The 12528-nt window shown below is 40.7% G+C and overlaps 1 protein-coding gene across 1 annotated transcript in view; it reads right to left on the bottom strand.

Moving 5' to 3' along the window:
- HECW2 (HECT, C2 and WW domain containing E3 ubiquitin protein ligase 2) overlaps window positions 1–12220 on the bottom strand; it is a 175109-nt gene extending 162889 nt beyond the window's left edge. The window contains exon 1 of the mRNA XM_069860733.1: window positions 12071–12220. The gene's annotated coding sequence lies outside the window, so the exon portion shown is untranslated. The remainder of the gene's footprint in view (window positions 1–12070) is intronic.
- Window positions 12221–12528: the final 308 nt, after the last annotated feature.

Below are 12528 nucleotides of genomic sequence, written 5' to 3'. Positions count from 1 at the left end.
CTGTTAGAAGTTAATGACTGGAAATCCTTACATAGCTGGTTTTTCAATTTTTTGCTGTGAGCAACTGACTCCAACAAGATCATGAGACATGAAAGCCAAAAGGATCAAAACTCAGAATTTTAGACACAAACACATCTCAGTAGTATCAGTTACGGCATGGAAGTTAGCCTACATTGATGCTAATCATAATATTCAAAGCTAACAAAGCAAAAAGGAGTACAAAAGTGCCAGAGGAATTATTTATTCCAGCAATTCAACCAAATATAATTGCCTGTGCCAAGGGGTTCCAAGAGGAAATGCAATTTAAAACACCACTGTCTGAAAAGAAAGAGAAAAGGGGGTTCATTATTTAGGAAACTTAGAGCTTCTAAGTTGTATGAAACAACTATTTCTGCAACACTTACGTCTGTGTAAGTGCATAGAAATCACTTACATTTACTTATTATTTGCAGTTCTGGTTTCCAATAAAATTACTTTTCAAAACCTAATGCAACACCATGGATCACTTCTAGACTGATGTTTCAAAATTACTGTACACAGAAAATACTGTAAAAATATCACAAATCTGCTCTCAGCTCAGAAATGGCTCTAAGAATTTTATGATTTTGCTAAAAACACCTTAATCTAAAATTAGTATTCTGTGCGTGGGCATAGCACTGCATTTTTAATTTTTTCAAGAAATTTAAAAAAAAAATGGTATGCTAACTTTCATCTTTTATGACTATGTTGCATTAAAAAAAACACCAAATAAACAACAGTAAAACTCACTCTAACTGACAAGAAAAACACAGGCATACCTGCAGCAACTGAGTTGGCAGATTGATCCCAATCTCAACATGTTCCATTTGCATATATTGGAAGTCAGCAGCCCTCTTCTTCTTCCATTAAGGAAGAGAAAAAAATAAATCCTAGTCAATGTCCCTCCTTATTGCCAATGCACTAGCTGTTGCAGGTGAAAGCAGAAGCTTGTATGTGCCACCCCTTCCCGACACCTAGGAGAAGATCTGACATCCAAGAACCTTCAGTCTCTCAGATGTACTGTCTTTTAAAAAAGAGTTAGAGCACTGGTAGGATTCAGCGACTAATAAAAAAGTGACCCAAGGCACCTGCTACAGACCAAGCAGAGGGGAAAAGGAGCTGAAGCCTCATCACATCCCCTATATTCTGAGCACAAGATTGTTGCCAATTCACATTTTGCCAGTCCCATGGTTGGCCAGCCTGGCTGGGCCCAGAGCTGTCCTCAACAACTAGAATATATGCCTTCAAACAACATTTTTATTAACTCCCCTAAGGATAATCAAACTTCACCTCCTCTCCAGCCTCCCATCCTTTCTAATCCAGAAAGAACAAGAAAGAAAAGGATGACCAAGACCATGAGAAGGAATGTGCATGCAGCGAACTGCAGAAATCCAAAATTACTGCAGGTCCGGGAAGGGATGAGAATGACAAGAACTGCAGAGATGCCTGAAGACAAAACTAAGACAGAGAGAGAGAGAAATTGATGAAGGAAGGAAATCAGAAGAGAAAGCGCTTTGGGACATAAAGGATGATAAGACAGGAAAACTTCAAAGAACGGCACCAAGACAATAATTTAAAGATAACACATACGTGACATTTCAGAATATATTCCTAAAACACATTATTCTTGTTCCATAGTTGAATTGATTAAAGTTCGGTGGTTTTGTAATTAAAAAGCCACATTAAAAACACACTAACGATAATTAGGGGAGAAATAATCTCATGGTCTGATATTACAAAAAATCACTTGGGCTCTTATGCTAAGCAAGTTGAACTTAAAATAATCAATTTCATAATGGTTGAAGTATCACTCAAGATTTCAAGGCTAAGGCAGGACTAACTCTTTACAGAACACTATTTCTATGAAGATATGATACTTACAAAGCTTGATAGTGTTTTGAGGATGCATTGCTTTCCTATCCTAAGTTCCAACAGCAAACAGGAGGATGTATGCTCTAGTCTTTGGGTTTTATACCACCACTAAGATCAATATTACAGCGTAAATCGAAACACAATAATGAAGTCCTTAACAGATTTAATGGAGGTTTTCACATTTAAAGAACAAAAGCACTGTTTAGAGTATCATTTTCTTATTACATACTTTCTGAAAGCAAGATAAGAGGGACCAGAGGAAGCTTTTCACATTGAGATATCACTTGTCATTAAAAGGCTCTCTCAAAACCAGAAGTCTGGAAGCATTTGCAGGAGTTCAGATTTCACTGACCTGATTTGGAAGACTGTTTTGTAGCTGAATCCTTAACAACCAAGAGCATTCTATTCCCAGTTTTTCAGGATTAATCCTGGGCTTTGTTAACTGCATTGTGACAGAAGGGCACACGTATGGAATGGTTCAGAGCCAAATTCATTCTTTCCACTGCAAATCCCTACACAAAATTTTCTGCTGCATGGTCTGAGGGGAATGCTGCTCTAAACACTTGTAACTACATTTCTTGTGTCCGTTCCATGTGGATAAATACTCAAATCAATTCCATATTTCTGTCCAAAAAAAAGCACACAGATTACACTCTTAAATGCTCTGTTCCTGCCAACTACAAAAACAGTTTATACTCTGTTCACCTCAGTAAGATTTCTAGGCATGCTGTTTAATACAAATTATAGGTAAGTAAAATATCACCTGCAGATGAATATGTGGCTATAGCACCTAACTGCAGCTCAGAAGAGTCAGGCTCTAGAGCTCATGCGTGGAGTATTTTTAATTCCAGGTAACTAACAACAAGAACAACTGAACTTTTAAGTGAAAAGCTACAAAAATTAAAAGTATGACTACCTACGTTTGCATTTTAATAAGATAAAATGTCTTCAGTTAAGTTCAGTTAGACTGAATTATCTGCAGTTTTACAAAGATGAAAGAGCATGTGCAGTAAGACCAATACCCAGTAAGTACCTTGAAAAGCAGAATATTCATACCAGAAAACTTTTCCCCACGTGAAATGTGAATGTATCATGAAACACTTCTGCTATTTTTCTGTAGTAAACAGTTTGCCAAATTTTTAAACTAGTTTCTTAGTACACTGCACGGATTGAGGAGAAAACCCGAGCAGATAGACCAATCAAAGCAGATTACATTCTGTTAATCCACTTAACAATTTAAACTGCACTTGGCCTGATTTAAGAAGTGTAAATCACTGTAGACCAATTAAGTGTCATGTACATACATTAGTTGGAATCAGGCCTACAAGTGCTTCCTTTTTCAGTAAATCTCTGTAAGCTTCAAAACATTCAAAAAAATGCCAACAGTCTTACACACAAGACCAGCTTCCTGTATTCAACCACTAAGTATAGGACTCGGTTAAGAAGACTCACTTTTTCACCACAGGATGTAAAACTTCCCTTAACTTCTGCCTTAGAAGACAATTTCTAGGCTTCAACAATCCGCACTGGACTGAGGTTGTCAATCTGAAATTAGAAGATTTCATTAGCGGTTTCCCAAGAGGTAATGAATGAAGTTTACATTTAAAATGCATTTTGGAGAGGAGGAACAAAAGGATAAGCCCTTCACAACAGGAGGAAGGCACGCAATCAGGATCATCTGATACTGAATGGATCCTAATCCATTAAAGGACAGGTAGACAAGGTGCTCAGCGACATGGTTTAGTGGCAGATAGGAATGGTTGGACTCGATGATCCAAGAGGTCTTTTCCAACCTGGCGATTCTATGACTCTAACCGTCCTGCCCCCTGCTGCCTTCATGACTGCAGAGGCAGGGAGGGACTTCACAACCAGTTCCGAATTAACAAGAAATTATTATGATATTGATTTTTCACAGGGCTACTTCCATGAGTAAACAGCAATCAATTTATGTTCACATTGTAAACTAGAATCAAAATAATTTCACACATAAGGCTTGCTTGCAGCTGACTTGCAGCCTACATAACAAGTCATGAAGCATATTCAGTCAAAAGCTAAATCCTTTATTCTTTCAATACTCCTTTTTGTTTTTGCAAATGACACACAATCAGCTAAGACACTAAGTCAACATGTTTTTCCTTTGTAAATGAAATTCAGATATATGACTTGTTCCAGGCTTCTCTTATTTCTGAGGCATTTTGAAGACTGAACTCCTCCTCATTTGTAGTTAGGAAGATCATTTCTATTATGTTTTAAAATATTTCACATGATTAAATCTATGTATATTTTAGTAAACGAAGTCTTTGTTTCACATAGATGGCCAATGCTGTCATATGGATAAATAAAGGGATATCCTTACTTTAAAAATCACATTAATCTGTCAGAAAATGTTCTATATATTTGAGCGTCATCAAAAAAAAAAAAAAAAAAAGAAAGTACACAGAAGAAAGATTTGAGGAAAAGCATTTCTATTTTTTCAGACTGAGTCCTTGAGTTTGTCAGTGCTTGTGTTTCGTTCCCCCACAGCCATTTGTTTGGGTGGTGTTTTTTCAAAGCACTGGAAAGAAAAGCACTCGCATAGCGACAATAACAACACAAACCTTGGAAAGGAGACACCGTGACATGCACAAAACCCAAGTCTTACATTTGCTTCTATGAATAGATTCAAAATGGACTATATCACTTAAAAAAAACCCAGAAATGTAGGAAAGGCCAATTTAAAGTAACAAGAAAAAGCCGTAAGATCAAAACAAAGGCTTCTTTCATGCCAACGCATTCTCCCATTAAAATAAAAAGAAAAATCAAACATTTTGTGATGGGTGCATTCTACACGCACACCCCTCTTCTTTAACCACGCCACCAGCAGTTTGGTTCAGGCTTCAGAGGATGCAGAGCAACACAGTGGACACCAATACAAAGCCCCATGTGCAATTCTGACTATGGGCCAACCACTTTTATCCAATAAACACGACAGCCTGAGTGAGCCTCCACTGAGCTCTCCCTGCTGGGCAATGTGCATGCTCAGCAACAACCTCCCTCGTGCTGGGACGCCTCTCAGATCTTTTACCAATGACAGATTGCTGGTGAGCCCCATTCGAATCCTCCCTGGACAGCAGCTGGACTGCACATCAGGCAATTCTTCTCTTTAGCAGAGATTCATTGTTTAGCCTAAATAAGTAATTTTAAACAAGATAAACCATTTAGAGTTTTATTATTGTGTGATCTAGTACACGCTGTGCTTAGCTTTCTTAGCATGAGTGGCAAGACTAGCTCCGAAAGACAGCAAAGGAATCCAATGAGGAATGAGACGATCCCAGACCCAAATATTACTACTGGCCGAACCATTGCATGAGGCTAAACAGTCTGTAAGGATATAATTTCCCAGGGATTTCTTAGTTCATGTCAGCATCTCTCCGTGGAGTTGACTATGCTGCTGTATACATCTATTAAATTATGTATTTTCTAAAATCAAATGCCTGAGAGTCTGCTTTGCAAAACCTTGGATTCTAACTTTGGCACAAACTAACACCGGACTAACCCCTTTACAAAGGGCTATCTCCGTATGACTAACTGACAACTGACACTCACACCAAGAGGTGTTGAAGCGTCCTTCTTGTATCTATAGTACCTCAAACTCTCTACAAACCAAGATACGCAGAAGTAAGATTTAGAAAAGGCATCCATAAGCAAGCTTTCAAAACTTCCTGACTTCATGTTCTTGGACCATTGGCAGTTAATTGTTTCAGTTAGTGATTTATCCTGCTATGATGAGGCAACCATCTCCTAAGTTTAATATAAGTCAAAACCAGACTTTACTTGTAGAGCATCTAAGCCAAAGCGTTTTACCTATTAACCTACCTCAGCTAGAAATTCAGCACTTAAGTTTACACCTTTGTACACAGTCAGTATTGGCATTAAGAGGAAATGAAACTACCTATCATAAAAGCAAAGACTTCTTCAAAAACAGTGAGTGAGTTTTTAAAAGACACAGGATCTCATTGGAAATTAGTATTTTCAAGACTACAAGGCAAAATTAACATAACACCCACCAGTGCCATGGCAGCAAACAAACAAAAAACACCTACCCAAACTCAATTAAGGAAAATAAGAGTAAAATTTCAAACCAGTAATTAGTCCACCTCCTAGAATGTCAAGTCTGACAATCCGACTTTACTTACTTATTTATTATAAAGGTACACATCAATCAAGTCTAGAAAAATCAGCCTTCCATAATTTTAAATATTCAGTACGTTTCGCACAATGCCTAAGGAGAAATAAAAAACCCTCCCTCTCCTAAAAAATAAAATAAAATAAATCCTACATCTTTGGTATCAGGAAAAAAACACACCCAAACTCTTCAATGTAACTAAACATGTGACACAAACTAAGGCAAGAAGTGGAAATGGTTAGCATTCTGTGGAACCTTAAGGAGCATAACAATTCAGAGCTGCTGCACAGCAGCACACTGGTGTTCACCACCTCTCCCTACATTAACCAAGAGTTTCATAATGAAAAATACCAACCTATCATGCTTAACAGCCCGACATAACACATACTTACCCAAGTTCAGAGCAAGTTCATAAGGAACACTTACTCAAGTTAACAGAATGTGTTTATAAAGGGTGAGCTAAGTCAAAATTATATTTTTCTGGAAGTTACTTCATTTTAAGTCAGAACACCTTTTAGGAAACTAAACAGAAGTGGTGTCATATCTACACCCTCAGAGATTATTAGGTGAATGTTTGAGCCAAACCATGTAAGACAACTGTGAAATCTGATGTTTATTCTAGTTCCAATACTTTGCCACACATGCCCACAACAACCTAAGAACACCTTGACAACAATATTTATGTTGATGAAGACAATGTAGACATTTTTATTAAAGCAATGAATCAAGAGGCATAAATTAAGTTTTTTATGTAGCTGCAGCAACTTTTTAAAGAGATAAGTTTAAAATCTCTACTCTCTGTTATTTTCAGTGGGAAAAACCACTCTTGTCAAACTACCAGCTCAAAACAGATTCAAATTGGTAATCTACCAGAAAAACACGGAGATCAACCACACAGACAAGCTGTTTTAAAATGCATCTTGAAGGACTCAGTTTAACAAGCACACCTTTTGAGGCTGGAACGTTGTATCCTGGCACTATGAAGCCCACATGCTCTGGAGAGACTGAAGCTAAGGAAGCCCACAAAGATGGGCATATCCCTTTTTGTGATAATGAGGATCTAAAGGGAGGTGCTCAGTTTGTAATTTTTATTGCTATTTTTCCAGTACTTAGAATCTGTGATATCCAGTTTAGCGAAACCCTTGATATGGGGCACCCAGTGAACGATCACTTTTGAGCGTTCTTTCAGCAGGATCCCCACAGACGTTGCTGCTACCCATCAGGCTGTGGCAGATCTACTCCACTCACCGTAAGATGCTGTGGCTTCAGCTGTCACATTCACTCCTGGCAAACTCTTTCTTTCTTACTGTGGCTACCCTGTCTGACAATGATCAGTCAATATTTTATTTTTTTAAAAAGATGCTGCTGATCATTCCTGGAAGAAAATGAATTTCACTGTTGCGTGCTTTGGGCTCATCTAATTATAATACTCGCCTTCAGGGAACATTTACGCTAATGACATTGTATTTGTCAAACACAGAAACTTTTCATCTGATTTTTCAAATGGATCCTAGACAATGGATCCTGGCCACCACAGCACTTAACAAAACACAGTCCACTGTCCTCCATGCAATATTTAGGTGGACTTATTATCAAAATGTTGAATTTTGTTACCCAATCTCTTTCTCTGGTGGTTAATACAAGGCATACAGCCAAACTGACAATGTTATTAAAGCTTTTATGACTAGAAGTCCGCAAGTTAAATTCCTGTGCATATAGAGCTTCACAAATTAACACACCTTAAGAATTCCAAACCAAAATGTTACCTGCACAACTCCCCAGTCTGTCTGCTCATCTCATCATCTGTTGTGCACCAGCAGCAAGAAACATCAGCTCAACAGTACAATTCGGGTTTTTAATTTCAACATCCTATTCTTTCTTTTGATTTTCTTTCTTTTCATTTCTAGTGCTAATACAAAGAGCAAAACTCCAAACTATTAATCACAATGTCACAATGAGTCCTTAGCCCCACAAAAAGCAAATAGCTCGGATGGCCCATGACTCATCCACTTTGGGGTGCTTCCTTAATTCTTCAGGATAAATACTGCACCATTTCAAACCTTAAGTTTGGCTTGACTGTACTAATCAGGTCTTCTGGACCAATAATGCTGGATTCACATTTCAATTTCAAATTTACCTTCAAATTCAAATGTAGGTGCAATCGTGCCACATAGAAAAGTTAATGATGACACTTCAAAGAAGAGATCCTCCTCCAAAATTTTCTTTTCATCTTTCAAAACTATCTTTCAAACATAATTACTATCTATTTTTTCCCTAACCGCGTACTTCAGAGAATATTTGCTAAATGAGTTGCAAAACACAAGTAGTATTGTCCATTAAGGTGCTGGAATCAGCATACCAGTCCTCCTCAATCATAAAAAACCTACAGCTGTGACATAAAACTCTGTAAACGTAACACAACACAAAATACTGGCACAATCAAGACAGTAGTCGTAAGGACCTAAATCCAAAGCAGGTTAAACCTCAGTCGCTTTTAATTTTCTCCCCAGTGCTACAGGTATCATGAGAAAAAGGAGCAGCTCTCCACAAATAAGACGGAGAGATACGAAGGTGATGACCAGCCACTTGCCTTGAAATGTAAATTCATACATCCTGTCAGCAGAAGCTGGAAACCTAACACCAGCATTATCCAAACAAATAACAGGATTCCTGCATGTTGGAAGGGATGACAAGAACATATACACTTGTAACCCCAGTGACTACATCTCAAACTAACAGTCCAGGGCTTGTATTCCCAGTGAGAATTCACAGTGTGACTGCTGTATTTTAAGATGACTACCTAGAAGGTACATCAAGATGCTCAGAAGAGAGCATGCAACTGCCATGATACTTTCACCAAGTACACGGTCAATTTTAAGGAAAGACACAAGTTTCAAGCAATGATGTTTACATTTCTGTAAAAATATAAAAAAACCAAATTCAACGGTGTTACTTGAACAAGTACTACAGTATTTTAGCATTACATCCTACTTGGCATCTCACCCCATGAAGATGTGCCCTTGTGACATATGTACAAGCTACATAAAGCTTTAGCATCATTCTTGGTCTTATTGCCAGAGAAACAGGCATTTTCATCCTTTTCTTCAACACCGCTCATATTCCAACTGATCACAAACCAATTGTCACAGCAGAATATCCCAGAATGGTTTAGTGTTTCATAGGAATGGTTGGACTCGATGATCCGGTGGGTCTCTTGCAACCTGGTTATTCTATGATTCTATCACTGTCTGAATAAACCAAACAGTTTACTGCAATTTCAATGCAAAAAGCTCCAAAAGACTAGACTTCTCTTAGATACTAAACTCAAATATCAAAACAACTTGTAATGATAATAGTTAATTCCATTCTCATCTTGCAAAGGGCCCCGATGTGAACAGATAAACACCTCATATACTGCTATTAGCTTCAAAGTGCCAAAATTCAGGCTCGGAAGGTTGCAAGAGTACATCTTCATTCCGTTTAGTTTGGAGTTCTATTAAAAATGTTCAATTCAGTTCCATCCGTTAGGCAATAAAATTATTATTTTTCTACTGGTAAGCAAGTAAGTGCACTCCAGCCTCTCCCTCCTTGTCATATAACCAGAAGATCAGCAACGGACAATGTGAAGACAAAGGCTATGACCGTGCCATGCATGATGACAGCAGAATCAAATAAAATCAGGCTCAGTTACTGAGCACATCTCATGCTATGAAAGGCAGCATTGTTGGATACGGTCTCAAACAAGAGGGTCTGAACATGCTACTTAATTTTAAGCACATGTTTACATCTCATTTTCAATTATTAAGTAATATTGCCCCAATAGGTGTTTCGCCACCATCTCCCTTGTATCAGTACACACTAGCCAATGGAGTAAACGCAATAGCCTAAGCATCCTGTTTCTATCTGACTAAAGAAGGGGGGTCGGAAAAAAAGAACAGCAAAATGAAAAGCTGGATTTAAAAAAATGGAAAAAAAATTAAATATAATCATTCAAAAATGTAATCTGCAGATTGAGTTCTGTACTCAGAAAGCTCTCTGATTTTTGCAGCGTATTGGAGCTTTACCTGCAGTTTAAAGAATGTTGGCACATAAAGGGGGAAAAAAAAGAAAATATTTTCCAGTAAGGCATTACTACCTAATCTTATAAAGGGAATAACACAAAATTCATTCCATTTCTTCTCAGGAAATCTGACCAAACAGTATATTGTTTCTGGCTGGCAGCCACTGTACTATCACAGGGCTTCTTAACTCCGTAACATTGTGAATTCTACCACGTTTGAAAAAGCACTGACAGCGTAAAACAAATACAAATGCCCATTAGCTAAATTGACTTTAAAAATAAATAGCAAGACAGTAAACAGGTCTTTAAGGAAGGCAGAGGGTCTTTGTGGAGACTGACAAATACTCAAAACCAAGCCTATTCCCATAGCACCAACAAAACTGAAAGGCAGGCCACGAGTCAGCACCAGCATCACCAGAAGGCTGTTCCTTAAGACAGATGAATGGAAGGAAGGCTTCTCAACCACAATTCTGTGAAGTTAGACTACTACCAAGGAAAACTTTAAAAATGGTCTCCAGTCATGCAAGGTGCATGCAACCTCAAGAGCTCATTTTGTAGCGATACATTTAAATTCCAGCCAAATATATAAATACAGATAAAAAGACAGAAACACACAAGCAGACTAGCGTCTAACATCCAGCTGACATGAAATCATCCACATTTTTGGAAATGTAGAGCCTGAACAGCAACGATGATTGAAAAGTAGCATTAGGTTTGTTTGTTTCATATGTTTATAATGACATAGCACCTCATGGCCCTACAATGCAACCACGTGCAATCATCTTACAAGGAATTTTTTCCCAAAGTCTAAGAACTGGACAAATGGCTCACCTACACATAGGAAGTTTTTTTTTTTAATCCATGACACAGATTTCTTTCTGTTCCTTGGAGCTGTGGAATAACCACTACGGAAATAAAGGGGGCCTACAAGAAAGCTGGGGAGGGACTGTTTACAAAGGTGTGTGGTGAGAGGACTAAGGGTAGTGGGTATGAACTGGAGAGGGGAAGATTTAGACTAGAATTCCTTCACTCTGAGGGTGACGAGCACTGGCTCAGGTTGCCCAGGAGCTGTGGCTGCCCCATCCCTGGAGGTGTTCAAGGCCAGGCTGGATGGGCCCTGGGTAACCTGGTCTGGTGGGAGATGTCCCTGCCCATCATAGGAGGGTTGGAACTGAATGATCTTTAACATCCCTTCCAACCCAAACTATTCTATGATTTGGTGAAATATTTATAATTATTTGGATTATAGGTTTAAAAAAAAAAACAAAACAGTAAAAAAAACAATGTAATTGCTGGGGCAAGAAGAAAAAAATATACACAATAGTCTCTGAGCACAGAGGAAGCAGCCCTGGACATTTCTGAAGGGAAGCAAGGTGAGGCCCCTGCTGGGATTTCGGGTACGGGAGGGATTCAGGGCAGAATCGCTCCCAGAGATCGCAGGGCAGCGCAAAGATCCCTCACCCGGCACCCCAGAAAATAGAAATTTTAAAAAGGCGTCATAAACACCCTCTCCCCACCGCTGACATACCCTTCTGACACAAACCACTCTATGATTCTGTAACAAATTATGTAACTATTACTGTCTCCATACACCACGCTCCCTGTATTTTGACATCATACGGCCCAAAAAAAGAACTTATTTTTTTTAAATTGCCGCACGGTGACAGAAAAGGCTGCAAGGGAAAAAAAAAAAAAAAACAAGCGTACTAGGGGGGAGGGAAGAAAAAAAAAAAGAGCCTTCCACAGCAAGAAGGAGCCGAGAGAGCGGCGAGAAGGCGATTGCGAGCCCGTACGTGGGAACAGGAGCACAGGGCGAACCGCTCTGAAAGCAACGCGCTCGGGCTCCGCCGCCCCCGCCCCGGAGAGGGCTCAGCGCGGGGGAACCGCGGGGCGGCAGGAGGCGGCCCCGGAGCGGCCGCGGCGCAGCCCGAGGGGTCCCCGCGGCGCCCACTCACCTGGCAGAGGCGCGCGCGGCGGCTCCGCGGCGGCGGAGGAGGAGGAGGGAGGGCGGTGGGGCGGCTCCGCGGAGCTCCGCGGCGGAGGGAGAGAGGGAGGGAGGGCGGCTCCCGCGCTGCGGAGCCGGAGTCACCGCGTCCTTGCGGCAAGCGGCGGCCCCTCGGCGCCCACGGCGGGGCGCGCGCCTCCCCGCGCAGGGGCGCCCGCGCCGCCCCCCGCCCCCAGCGCAGCCTCAGCGCCGCGGCCGCGCCCCCCGCAGCCTCCCCGCGGCCGGCGGCGGGAGCGGGAGCCGAGACCGCGAACAAAGCCGCTCGGCGCTCCCCGCCGGGCTCGGGGCGGAGGGGCCGCGCCCGCACGGACCGCGGGCGGCGCGGGGGCGTTCTCGCCGTCCAGGAGCGTGTAGCGTCCGTGCCGGCGGAGGTGGGGGGGGGGGGGGGCGCGGACGAGTTTTAGTGCC

The sequence above is a fragment of the Phaenicophaeus curvirostris genome, chromosome 7 (genome assembly GCF_032191515.1).
Source record: "Phaenicophaeus curvirostris isolate KB17595 chromosome 7, BPBGC_Pcur_1.0, whole genome shotgun sequence".
Taxonomy (NCBI): Eukaryota; Metazoa; Chordata; class Aves; order Cuculiformes; family Cuculidae; genus Phaenicophaeus; species Phaenicophaeus curvirostris.
Note: the sequence above shows the minus strand (reverse complement) of the source record. Positions and strands in the feature narration are given on the sequence as shown.